Genomic DNA, 14,639 nt, shown 5'->3' with positions numbered 1-14,639 from the left:
AACTGTTAAGCTGTTTCAAGCTAAATCTCTTGTCAATTCAGATGCTCGGCAACTGGCATGTATTTACAACAGTTGCAGAGTCCCGGGGTCATGTGATCACCTTTTGCAACCTTCTGACAAGCAAAGTCAATGGGGGAAGCCAGATTCACTTAACAACCATGTTACTGACTTAACAACTGCAGCAATTCACTTAACAACTGTGGCAAGAAAGGTCATAAAATAGGGCAAAATTCACTTAGCTTAGCAACAGAAATGTTGGGCTCAGTTGTGAGCATAACACGAGAACTACCTGTAATGCTACTTAGTTATCTGTAGCCTGACTAGCCAGCCCCTTAGACCTAGATTCTATGCAAGTAAAGGCTCCATGATATCCAGTTCTTTGAAGCAGGTTAGTTCTAGGCTTGAGAAAATCAGTACTGGACACAAATAATTAAGTGCTAATTGCAGAATAGCTGGCATGCTAGTGAAACCAATGTGGCAATACACATTCAGCATGAGATAGAGCATGGCACATCATGAAGCAGAACAAACGTCCATATACGTCTTTAGATTTTCACACTCAGAAATTTAAGAAAGTCACTTAGACTGTCAGGAAGGAGTTGCTGTTTGCTGTTCTCCCTGAAACCAGATTTTGGCTTCATCTGAAACTGAAAATTCTAACTCCTTGATGTTCAGTAACAGCACCCAGGTGAGTACTTTTCAACAATCTTGGTCTCCTTGCTTTCTACTGCCTACCTTGCATTTAGTTCATATAATCTTTGCAGGTGGAATTGGGAAAGTAGCTTTTCTCAATTACATCTTGTGCAGAAGTGGGCACTGAAACCTTGCTGTTCTCCAAGGTCTCCCAAGATGTTAAGTTATTCTAACCTCTAAATTATGTTGGCTGTTCTGCCCCATCTCTAGCAGAAATAATAATAGAGGTGGTGGTGGTGGTGGTGATAGTGATGGTTAGGAGAAGCAGGAGAAGAGGAGAATCAAAAGTCTGTCAGCATTCCATAACACCTGAAGTCTACTGAGATATAATTTCATTCTGTTTTTATGGATTGACTTATCCCTGGCCATTCCTTGACCACCACTCCAACCTCAGTTATAGTTGACGTTGCATTTTTCTTCTTGACTTTGAATATAGGACTAGTTTAGAACAGTGTTTTTGAAACTTGGCCAGTTTAAAATGTGTGGACTTCAAATCCCAGAATTCCTCAGCCAGTTGAAGTCTACAGTCTAAAACTGGTCAAGTTTTTTTAAAAAAAAAACAAAACAAAAAAACAAACAAAAACAAAAAACCGCCATTTTAGAATAAGAAACATCCTGACCACTTTCCCTCATTTTCTTATATTAAATATGAGATCTTTTCAGAGCAGCCCACATGTTTTTAATCTTTCTGCAATTTATGTCTTCTCCTCCCACTAACGTACTGTATAGATTGCTTCCTTAACTCCGATTGGGCTGTAGGGAATAGCTCATTTGCAAGCTAAAAGCTAAAGCCAAAGCCATCATATTGATTTCAGAAGAGGAAGAAATAGATAGTAGGACATTTTTGTTTTATTATTATTATTATTATTATTTCAGTATGGAGTACAACTTTAAAATCTCTAGATTTGTACCGATCTTTCTAAATCATGCATATACTGATGATCAAAATGGGTTTGATTCAATAGTTGACCAAAATGATTCCGTAGAAGTCTGCACTGAACTTTTCAGAATTCTGACAACTTTTAAATGGCTAAGTAATAAATAAATAAGTAATTGTGGTGACAATTATTTCTACATCTATTGGCAGTAACCCAGCATGTGGAAAGGACTCCACACAATATGTATGGCATAGCCAATATCCATTAGCTATCTGCTAGGTTTCTTCACTGGCTAATACAACAAGCTATTTACCCCAGAGAACATTTCTTCTCCTTACTGAATTAAAAATATTAGTACAAACTCTACTCATTTGTCAACTCTTTTTTTTCTTTTCTATAGAGGACAAACAAGCAGATGGTAGTTAGTTTCCTGGACAATTGACTGAAGATGGAAATTAGAGTGGTCTTCCATTTTATCATTACATTTAGTCCAATTTGTAAGCTATCTCGGCTGCATCTGCAGCACTTGACAATTTGCAAAATATTAAATAGACAAAATATGCATTTAGATCATTCGAAGTAAGATTTTATTTTATATATTAAAATTTTATAGCATAGAAGGAAATAATGTAAGCTTGGGAATTGTTTGTAATAATCATAGATATTTCTATTTAAGCCAAGCCTGGAATACATATAGGATTACAGCTGTAGCCACAGAGAGAGGTTGAGAGTCAGGTGGCATACAAGTTTAATTTATTGTTGTGGTTGTCCTTTCTAAAATATTTTGAATATGTTTACTTTGCAGTATTTATAATATCACACTCCAAGACTGCCAAATGACTGAGTGATATACATATTAAGCAAAGAGAAAAATATTTATTATTTCTTCATTTAGAAAATATATATGGCTGCCATCCTACATAAACTTTTTGGGCAGCTCACAATAAAATAATAATAAAACCTCAATTATTAAACAAAAGCCAAAGAATTAAGATAGTCATAGTACAATAACCCAGGCAGCATAAAATTCAAATGCACATCACACCTATATTGACCTCAACTAATAGTTGAGTACCTGGGAGAAATGGAGAATGGTGGGTTGTGTGGTTACGACACTGGCTTGACAAACAGCAAGCCCATGTTGGAGACTTGGGTGCTGCTGTGGGGCAGAGTGAGCTCCCATCTTTCACTCCAGCTCCTGCCAGGGTCATGAAAAGAGCCCCCAACTGGGAGTCCCTCAGGCAATGGTCATGTCACCAGTTAATCCTTTTAACCTGGAAGTGCCTTAGTGCTCCTGACATGAGTATAATACAACTTGGAGGAAAAGTCAGATCTTCTCAGTCTTCCAGAAAGCCAAGAAGGTCAAACCCTCTGAATCTCAGGGGATGCAGGCTAATCCATAGAGTAGGTACCATGACAGAGAAAATATAATATAAGATGACTTTGTTTAATAGAGGGGTCCTGGAGTACACCCACCCTGCCAGATCTTGTGGGCTGGCCAGGAACTGTTGTAAGACGCAACTTGGTCTTGTGCCATGCAAGGCTTTAAAGGTGATGATCAGCACTTTGAATGGCACCTAGAACCATATTGGGAGCTACTGCAGGTCACACAATTGTGGTATAACCTAACAAAAACTTGAGGGACCTAAAACCAAGATAAAACCAATACACTCATATCCAGTCAGCTATGACTGAAGTCACATTGAAAATAATATCAAGATAGGCATGATTAAAATTTCTTTGCTACATTATAATTTCTACAAGAAATTATTATAAAGGCCTCGACCAGTTATGTTTCTGAAGCTTTTTCTTCAGAACCGACTGTTCCCATGTTCTATAATGAAGTAATTAAATTTTAAATAATAAAAAAGCAGAGTATATTGGATGGTGCAGAACGAGCAGTTGTTTTTTCTTCAGATCCTTTGTTTCCTTCAAGTGTATATTGCGCTTTTTAAAACTACATTTAGCAGGCATTTTCACTGATTATTGAAATCAATGATCTTAAGGCATTTAGGGAGAAATTCACACAATGTTCAGCCCTTGCTCGAATGATCATTGAGGCTATTTCAGTAAGCAGTTTCCTGACTATCCGACCATCTACCAACTCCTTAGTTTCCAATTTTAAAAGTTATTGTTTTGTTGAGCCAATTTACTTAGGGAAAATGTAGTCTACAGATGCAGGAGGAAATATTACCGCAAACACTTTGCCTATGCATTGAATAAGTTCTGATGGCTATTTTTCCAAAGTTGTATCATTTCATTGAATTTCATTCCCACTCCCTGAGAGGTGCTGCTTACTCAGTGTAGCAGTTCCAGACAGTGGTTGGATATGAGTGAAGTATTCTACCTAGAAGAAAAGATTAAAGTACTTTTCTCTTTATGTCTTAAAAACTCCAGGCAAGAGGGACCTTTTATTTTAGGTATAGAGTAATCACGAGCACTAAACTTACTCAAACATAGTCACTCAACTAATATTTATGCATATAATGAATTCATAGCCAGTGGGATCTTCCATGAATATGGGCAAAAGGGAAAGAAGTGCAGAATATGAAATAAAATGTTCTCTGGTTGAAGGAGAAAAAAACATTATTCATAGCATAAATTCAAATTTAATATAGAGTTAATGAAGGCAAATATATGTTGTAGAAGCTTGAGTAACCTACCATTGCCGATTCAAAGTTCCTGAAGAAGACCTTTAGAAGCTCTTGCGAAATATGCAAAAAGCTTTCGCTAAATTCCAAAATGCTGCATTCACCATTCAAACATTCTCATATATTCAGGGGAAATAATAGTATTTTAAAATGTCTCACAGTTTTCCTGAATAATAACCACCTTTGTGAGAATCTCAGTGGTTTTTTATGATGCCTTTGTCATCTTACATCTAGCAGCTTTTGGTGCTACATAAGGTTCCACGGAAATCAAGATGTATAAGCAACAATGCTTATACAAAAGAATTAAATAAAAAAATAAAAAAATCCCATAAAGAAAACAAGCTTCCCATCCTATAGCCTGCATTAGGGAACCTGCCTTTAATCCGAAACCAAGCATTGCTAGCTAGTCTTGCTTTGGGCTCTACAGGAATTAATAAATGAAGTTCCAGAACAATTCGTCCAATGCAAAATATATGAGGATTAGATGCAATGGCCCATGCTACTACAATTGAACATTAGAAAGGAAGATTATAACATTATGTATACTTAATCAAGAGGTTTAATCCACAGCTGCATGTTATTATTTTTAGCCTGGGGGTTTAATCTACTCTAAGACTAAAACATCTTTCCTTAAGACTGTGTATGGAGATCTTAAGCCTTCTACTGTAAGTAGGTCTCATGGGACATTCTCAAGTGCCGTATTAAAATATGTGGCAGTCATGATTGAAGAAGTCAGGGGCCTCTACACTGCAGACAGCAAAGAACAAGAGGATTAATGCTGCCTTGGGTGCTTCCTGGAAAAACTGCGGTCATGAATTTGCCTTCATTCTGGATGCTGCATTTAGGAAGCGAGCAAGGGCTATGCATGATTAAAACAGCTGTTGTATCTTTTTCTTCAATCAATATTTATTAAAGTCATGAAGCAGTACCACAAACAAAAGCATTAAAAACAATAATAATAGTAAAACAAAAACAAAAGGCAAAGCAGAATAATATATTGCAGTTGGTGGATTATCAGTGGGTAGTTTTGTTGTTGTTGTTAGTTGTGAAGTCGTGTCCAATCCATCGCGACCCCATGGACAATGTTCCTCCAGGCCTTCCTGTCCTCTACCATCTTCTGGAGTCCATTTAAGCTCACGCCTACTGCTTCAGTGACTCCATCAGCCACCTCATTCTTTGTCGTCCCCTTCTTCTCTTGCCCTCAATCTTTCCCAGCATTAGGCTCTTCTCCAGTGAGTCCTTCCTTCTCATTAGGTGGCCAAAGTATTTGAGTTTCAACTTCAGGATCTGGCCTTCTAAAGAGCAGTCAGGGTTGATTTCCTCTAGGACTGATTGGTTTGATCGCCTTGCAGTCCAAGGGACTCACAAGAGTCTTCTCCAGCACCATAGTTCAAAGGCCTCAATTCTTTGGTGCTCAGCCTTTCTTATGGTCCAACTAGTGGGTAGTTAAAGGTTGCCTAATTTTACACATGGCATAGCAAAATTTGGCCACATGTAAAGAAACTACTTTATACTGATCTGATAGCTATAGCAGTTAGACCTATTTATCGCTTCACAGTGCTTTACAGCCCTCTCTAAGCAGTTTACAGAGTCAGTATATGGCGCTCAACAATCTGGGTCCTCATTTTACCAACCTCGGAAGGATGGAAGCCTGAGTCAACCTTGAGCCAGTGAGAATCGAACTGCCAAACTGCTGGCAGCCGGACGTCAGCAGAAGTATCTTGCAGTACTGCATGCAAACCATTGTGCCACCATGGCTCCATAGTAGTTGTAGTAGTTGCACATAAAAAAGAGCAGGTTGATACTGGAGTCAATTAACCTGTAGGGTTGTAGGTTCCTTTTCATTGGATGAGTTTAAGTGCAGGTTAGACAGCCACCTTCCTGTCTAGGATAATTTAATCTGAATTACTGCACTAATTACTGCATCAGGTGCCTTGGACTCAATGGGTTAAACTGTGATTTTCTGTAAAAAAGGAGAGAGTTCACAGAAAAATGCCTCTGTCATTGCTATTGAAAGCTAAACATAGTACTAGGCTGAAGATTCATGTACCTGTTTCACTGAGGACTTTGTCACCACTGCTACATACTTATATGGAAGGTTTTTAAAACATCTAACCACTTTTCACACATCACAAATCAAAACTAGATTGTTGATGATTTCTACTGTAGTGTATGCCTTTAAAGCATAAACGGAAATGTCAGTACAGCAGGGGGCTGGACAGCTCCAGGCTATAACCGCTTGGCGGGAAAGCCTGAATAGAGCGAGTCGTTGACAGCCCCAGGGCATGGTCAGCTCTGGCGGGAAGCCAGGGTTTAAATCCATTGGCCACCTGCACTGGCGGGAAGCCCAGGTTTAAATCTATTGGTCACCATTCACCTGGGCAGGTATAAAGAAACGCCAGGTACCCCTTTGCTCCAGCTTCATTTCTGACTCAATAAAGAATCAATACCCAGCTCAAGTGTCCGTCTCTCCATTCAACCACGCGACATTGCACCTACCTTTGCACTCAGGTATACCTGAGCATTCCTAACACACACACACACACACACACACACAGAGAGAGAGAGAGAGAGAGAGAGAGAGAGAGAGACTATATATGCATTTTTGTTTCTGTGTGTACATATAGAAAGACACAATTAGAGTTCCAGCCATCATATTCTTTTTCTGAATATAATTTTCCCCTAGAAAAGCACAACACCCGAAAAGTTGCTTCATGCTAAACGTTTCCACAAACCAAGTTTATTGAACTACTAAATTACAGGCACTCAAGATGACAAGATGACTGCTTTCCTGCATTTGCGATGCAAACAAATTGATGAATTGAAATGGCAAGCCAGCAAATATTTTGACTCTTATTTATGAGACGGAGTAGAAGAAGCTCGAGAAGAAGCAACTGGAGAGGAGGGGAGCAGAGCCGGAATGCAGGACCCCAGAGGGGCGAGCATGCTGAATCTTAAGGAAAAAAAAATTAAATGCCTCTGTCAGCCTAAAAAAAGAGAAACCGACTTGCTTATTATTTTGTGTTTATTCCATTTTGGGAGCTTTATCTCAAACTATAACTTACAAGAGCAATTAGAAACAAATGGTGCCCAGCATGAATACTTCTCTGTGGATTCCCGGGCTTGATTGTCTTCATTTCGGCTCTTACATCAGCTGCATGATGCATTGCCCATTGGAAACCAGCATGACAGGTTGAGCAGAAAATGCAGATTCTGCAGTGATTTAAGCCTGTGCCTGGCTTTGTGTGTTCCAAAGGGGACCTAAAACATGGGCCACGGTGTCAGTCTGTCCAAATAAATGGTTTTTCTCCTACAAAGCCCGAGCTGTATTAGTTTAGATTATCCTGTCATTTTGAGCAAAAAAAAGAGAGAAGGAGACGCAAATAATTTCCTGGAATAATCCAGAGAATTACCATACGCCTCAAATATTGATCGCCTGGGAAATAATTTAAAAGAGCGTTTTAGAATATCTTCCATTTTCTAATAGGAGCCTTTGGATTTCAACAGTTTGAAAAGAAGAGAGTGATTGTGGCTTTAGAAAACTAATTAGAAAAACTGGGGGGGGGGAATGAAATGGATAAAAAATGAAATGGAATAAATCAGTGTGTCTGTGTGTCAGTGTGTCTGTGTGTCTGTCTGTGTGTGTGTGTGTGTGTGTGTGTGTGTGTGTGTGTGAGAGAGAGAGAGAGAGAGAGAGAGAGAGAGAGAGAGAGAGAGAGAGAGAGAGAGAGAGAGAGAGAGAGAGAGAGAGAGAGAGAATGAGGTGGCATATCAAACATTTGGAATGGAAGACACACTCTCTTACCTAAGCCTCTACCTTTCCAATTCTTTGTTTTCCATTGTCTTTGTTCCTCATCTAAGCACTAATTAGCTGAGTATTTTTCTTTCTGATTTTGGTTTTTTAATGTCCCATGCAACGGGTTAATTTCTAACTCAACAGCAGGGGTTCTGCAATAATACTGATGATTACAATCCTTTCATTCCCATAGTACCAAAAGAAAAATAAATATGAAGTTTACACATAACTTACACGTAGTCTCCAGACATGAAAAAGCTTTTGAAAAACAACATCAACCATAAACTCCTAATAAATAAATAACCTTAGAAAGTTTAGTTTTTGTCGGCAAAACAGATGAAATTTTCATTTGAGGTACATTACAAAGCTGTTTGAGTCCAGTGTATTTATTATCACTAAAATGATGTTGTTTAGCAAAATCCTCATACTTGAAGAATGCAAAAATGGCTTTTTGAAAGGCTAATTCACTAGTTTTTTTTTTTAATCCAGTCACAGATAATCAGGAAAAGGGTCTTCGGTGCCTTCTGTGGTTCAGAGGTTGGAAAAAATTTGCCATGAGCTTCCTTGAGAGTTTTAATCAGATCCAGTATGTAAATATTCAAGCAGTAATTTGGAACCCAAACATAAATTCAAAAATCTGCAACCCATTAAAGTTTTCAGCCAACTGGACACAAGATTACAGGTTTATTGGACCCACTCAAATGTCCATCTCACTATTTTCAGGGATGCTGATGCCCAGGTTGCTAATATTTAGAATAGTTACTTATATGTTGCACAATCAAGTGTGTTGAATTTTCTTATCCTAAAATCTATGCTTTAGGCAGGTCAGGGGTCATTCTCAAAAAATAGGGACATAAGAAATGTGATGTCATGTCAACTTTATTTCATTTCAAAGTACATAGCTAATGGTCCCAGGTCTCCTGCAAACAGCAGAATTAACCAAACAAAGATGATCGGGGACTCAACAAAGACGATTAGGGGACTGGAGGCTAAAACATATAAACAAGAGTTGCTGGAATTGGGTATGTCTAGTTTAATGAAGAGTAGGACCAGGGATGACATAATAGTAGTCTTCCAATATCTAAGGGGCTGCCACAGGAAAGAAGGGATCAACCTATTCTCCAAAGCACCTGAAAGCAGGACATGAAGCCACAGATGGAAATTAATCAAAGAGAGAAGCAACCTAGAACCAAGGAGAAATTTCCTGACAGCTAGAACAATTAACCAGTGAAACTACTTGCCTCCAGAAGTTGTGAATGTTCCAATACTGGAAGTTTTTAAAAAGAGATTGGACATCCATTGGTCTGAAATGGTATAGGGTATCCTGCCTAAGCAGAGGGTTGGACTAGAAGACCTCCAAGGTCCCTTCCAACTCTGTTTATTCTATTCTATTCTATTCTATTCTATTCTATTCTATTCTATTCTATTCTATTCTATTCTATTCTATTCTATTCTATTCTCAAAAAGTGAGGATCATAGCTGGTTACTATTGGAACAGAAGACAATTAGGAAATTTCAAAGCTGTGGCCAAGGCAAATTACTTTTGCTAATACAGAAAATGCAACATGTATAGTAGAAAACCAGCTTAAGTTGGGAGACTTTTTAACTTTTCAGTGTGATCTTTTTTTCTTTGAGTCATATTTTTAAAAATGCACTTTGGCAACAATTTTTCCAAGGACTTTTGCAGATTGCAAACAAAGCTGGTGTCTTCCTACCATATTTATCAGCTGAAAGTAACCGTGAATTTAGGAGTGTTTGCATTCGAAGAGACATGTTAACTGCTCAGTTAATGAAATGTTGTTTGACTAAAATATAGTTTAGAAACAACATTTAAAGAAAAGCATTTCTATTAGTGTGGAGTTTATTTCCTTAGTGCCAAAGATGTTTGCCTTGTATATGTGATTAAAAACAAACATCTCTAAGAGAAAGAAATGCTTGGCAACAGGATTTAGATACTGTCCTGCCTGGACTTCGTTTGCTTCTGGTCAAATAGTCTTCTCTGAATTTTTTTTAAATAAGAGGAGACAAAATTGTGAACTGTTGTTTTCAATAACTACATATAAATTAGGTTCAATATCTTTTTTAAAAAAAACATTTCCACAATTCTAGGATCATGTACCATCCTTTTGAGAGAAGGGGAAAAGTGCTGCCATTTTATTATTTTCAAAAAAAAAATATGCTCAAAAAATTTCTTAAAATCCAATGCTTGCCTGGAAAAATGTGGAACAATTGGAAAAAATATCATAAAATATCCTCTTGCCTTGAAATTCTGCAGCAGAAAACATTTAGTAAATTGGATTCAGTTCCACCAATTCTATGATACAGAATGGCATTTTCTTATTCATAAATGGGTAAAATGAAACAGAATGCAGATGACATTATTATCAGAAAGCTGACTGCCAATTTGTCATTATATCAAACTAGATGAGGGATGGCATCTGATTTCATATTAGAAGCTGAAATGAATTTTCTCTTTCAGTGATCAGACTTGCACAAATTTTACACTGCTGTAGCTCCGTTTGTAGCCAATAAAATATTTTTTTGGGGGGAAGAATACAATTTAACAAAAGTAACAAGTGCATCTTGATTGTTTAAAACTAAGTTATTTCAACTAACTTGTTACATAACATTTAATCAGCTGTGTGAAAATAATGGAAACTACTTCCAAATATAAGAGTAGCAAGAAATGGTAAGAAGATACATGAATTTGTCTGGAAGTGGTACATCTTATTAGCTTGTCAGCAAGTCTCATTTGTTCATGAAATGGAGTACCCGTTTATACTTGAGTATAAGCCGACTCGAGTATAAGCCGAGACCCCAAATTTTACCCCAAAAAACTGGAAAAAGTTATTGACTCGAGTATAAGCCGAGGCTGGGAAATGCAGCAGCTCACGGTAAATTTCAAAAATAAAAATAAAAATACAGGTAGATAACAATAAAATTGCTTTATATATATTGCTCGTTTGCGTCCGGGGTTCATGCTAGTCTTTCATGCTATGAAACAGAGCATGCGCAGGCTCCTTACCTCTATCGCGTTTAAGCTGTACTGCGCCTGCGCGGTAAGACTTTCTTCATTCGCAGCCCATCCGGATGACGTGTCACGCTGGGAGCTGCATCTTCTGTGAATGGCGATCCCGGAAGCACCGAAGCCTCGGCTGCGCGCAAGTCCTCGGTAAGTTCTTTTTTTTTGTTCACTGGAGTATAAGCCGAAGTGGATTTTTCAGCCCAAAAAGTGGGCTGAAAAATTCGGCTTATACTCAAGTATATACGGTAAATCCTTAGCCTTGGTGAGAGAATATGGAAGGTGGGAAGTCAAAGCTAGCCATCTTCCTCCAATCTGCCAGTCAACAAACATACTATTATTGCAAGTATTATATTATTACTGTAGCACCAACAAAGCTATCCTTAGTTCAGAATTCCAACTCAGTTTAATAGAATAACAGAATCGGAAGGGACCTTGGAGGTCTTCTAGTCCAATCCCCTGCTCAGACAGGAAACCTTATACCATTTCAGACAAATGGCTGACCAATCCCTTTTTAAAAGCTTCCAGTGTTGGAGTGCCCACAACTTCTGGAGGCAAATCATTCCACTGATTAATTGTTCAAACTGTCAGGAAATTTCTCCTTGGTTCTAAGTTGCTTCTCTCCTTGATTAGTTTCCATCCATTGCTTCTTGTCCTGCCTTCAGGCACTTTGGAGAATAGTTTGACTCCCTCTTCTTCATGGTAACCCCTGAGATATTGGAACACTGCTATCATGTGTTCCTGGCTCTTCGAGCTCTCTGGCCCAGGCTGAGAATATTTTTAATTCTAATTTTAACTGGGTTTTAATTTTCTCAGGGTTCTATTTAATCTCTTTTAATTTGTTTTAACGTTTGTATTGACTGTTTTTTAAATGCCCTGTAAACCGCCCTGAGTCCTTCGGGAAAGGGCAGTATATAAATCTAAATAAAATAAATAAAATAAAAAATAAATGTCACCCCTCGTCCTTCTCTTCATTAGACTAGACATACACAATTTCACTAACTGGTCTTTATGTTTTAGCCTCCCATCCCCTAATCTTCTCTATTACTACTCTTTGTAGAATCTCACTTTTTTTTTTACATTGTGGTGATATAAAAAAAGGCCTGATCAATTTTATTAAAACACTCTATTAGTTAAACACATTCACATTTTTTAAAAAAATCCAGCTATGTATTATTATTATTATTATTATTATTATTATTATTATTATTATTATTATTATTATTATTATTATTATTATTATTATTATTATTATTACACTCAAGCATCTTTATTTATCCTAGCTAATCTAATCTTTTGCAGGATTAGGATGTTGAGCCCATAACCATAGAACTACACTTTCTGGAGGGTCCTTCTGTTTCTCCTTCTCCCTTCAAGCTTTCAGAATAGACATCCTAAAAATATTCTGCCCAAGGTAACTGATTCATTCAAATAAATCACATGGTGAGTTTTAAAAAGGAGGTCAGCAGCAGGGTAGTTAGACCAAGTATTCATTGGGGCTGTGTCTGTTCTCTAATTTGCCTGTGGATAATTTGATTTTTGTTTGTTTGTGTTATGTTTTTTGTTTTAGCAGGCTGCATTTCCCACTGTTCTTATAAGCGCAAATAATTGCTCTCATTTTTTAAAAGAAAGGAAAGCAGGAGATAACCCCCTAGAAGGCTGAGCCACTGGGCTAGCTACAGAAATTAATATTGAATACTCCTAAGTAAAAGTTGCTACTGATAAAGACACTAATATGAAAGCTGTAAATAATGGGCCTATTTACATGGACTCTGGGCAAACTTTGTGAGTTGTTTTCTTGCCTACTAAACTTTCAAGGTTGTAATTCTATCATACAAAAATAATATATTCACAATGCATCTGTACAGACAAGGCAAACAAAAATAACCTATGAGTAGGACTTCAGCTCAACTATACACATAAGACAGCAAGAATGGTGCAGCTAAATAATTTGTATTTATTTATTCAATGGGTATAGCTGCCCATCTCACCTAAGTGAATTTGAGTGACTCACAACAATTAAAATGAAATCCAAAACAAAAAGGCAGTCAATAACACCATACATATAAACAAACTAAAAGCACAAAAAATAACAATCAACAGCAGAATCCAATCAATACATCATGTTGAATATAGATATTCAAGATGCTTTCTGTTACTATCAGTTGTCTAAGCCATGACTTCAGGGCTTCCTGAAGGCCAGCAGAGTCACATCTAATAAAAGCTATAGGGAATGATGTTCCAAGGGAAGAGCACTAAGGCAAAAAAAAAAAAAAAACTGGAGGGTTTTTTTTAAATCAGATTATACGTCTTTGTAGAAAACACCCATAACATCCCTAGTCTTGATAGGACAGAAAGGTGAAATTATGGAGAGGAGCTCCCTCAAATATTCCAGTCCCATGCTATTTAGAGATCTATAGGTCATTACCAGCACCTTGAATTTAACCCAGAAGCATAATGGTAACAGTTGCAGCTTGTGGAACAGAGCTGTAATATGTGCTGTTCAAGAAGCTCACATATCTACTGCATTTTACACCAACTTCAGCTTCTGTATGGTCTTCAAGCACAGCTCCATGTAAAGCATATGAGAAAAATCTATTCCAGAGGCAGCAAGGGCATGAGTGAACCTCACTGTCCAGAATGAGCACAACTAGCGCACAACCTAAAGTTACATGAAGACTCTTTCCTGGCCGTGGCTGCCACCTGATCTTTGAGCAGGAGTTGTGAGCTTAAGAATCTGGACTCCAATCTGTGTCCAGATTATATATCAGGTCATTTGAGAGGAGTGCCTCTTTATCCAGAAGCAAAGATGGAATCAATAGGACCCCAAAGCTACTCAGTTTTGCTGGGTTTGAGCTGAAGCCTATCACTCCCATTCAAACCCCTGCAGCCTGGGAGCGGACATCAAGAGCACAGCTTAGTTTATTGGAGCAGAGATGTAAAACTGGGATAATATGATACCTCATCCCATAATGATGAATAATTCCACCCAACGGCTTCATGTAGATGATAAACAGAAATGGAGCCGGAGACCCCAAGGAAGGTCATCTTGCTCTGAATTAACCCTGATTGGAATATGTTCTGGAAGAAGGAAGAGAACCAGCACAGTACAATACTACCACCCCCAATCTTCAGAACCAATCCAGCAGGGTACCATGGTGGAGGGTATTAAAAGCCACTGAGAGGTCAAAAAAAGTGAAGGTTGGATACACTCCCCCCATCCTGCTCACACCAGAGATCATCCAAAAGCACCACCAATGCTATTTCAGTCCCATACCCCTGCTTGAAACCAGACTGTAAGGTAATCAATTTCATCTAGGATCAACTAAAATTGTTGTATAACTGCCTCCTCAATAATCTACCCTAAAAAGGGAAGATTGAATACTGGATGAAAATTGTCCAATATGAATGGAACTAGCCATCGTTTCTTGAGAAGGAGATGAATGGATCCTTCCTTTTGAATTCTAAATGCAATGCTGCCTTTAAACATATGTACTACTTCACTTGTAAAATCCACAGCTTGAATCATTTTATAATGATTCCTATTCAATTATTAACCAGAACTCAGTTTCCACGTCCAGACACGGCTGGCCAGGTGT

This window comes from Vipera ursinii (assembly GCF_947247035.1).
Source record: "Vipera ursinii genome assembly, chromosome: 3".
NCBI lineage: Eukaryota > Metazoa > Chordata > Lepidosauria > Squamata > Viperidae > Vipera > Vipera ursinii.
This window is presented reverse-complemented; position numbering follows the sequence as displayed.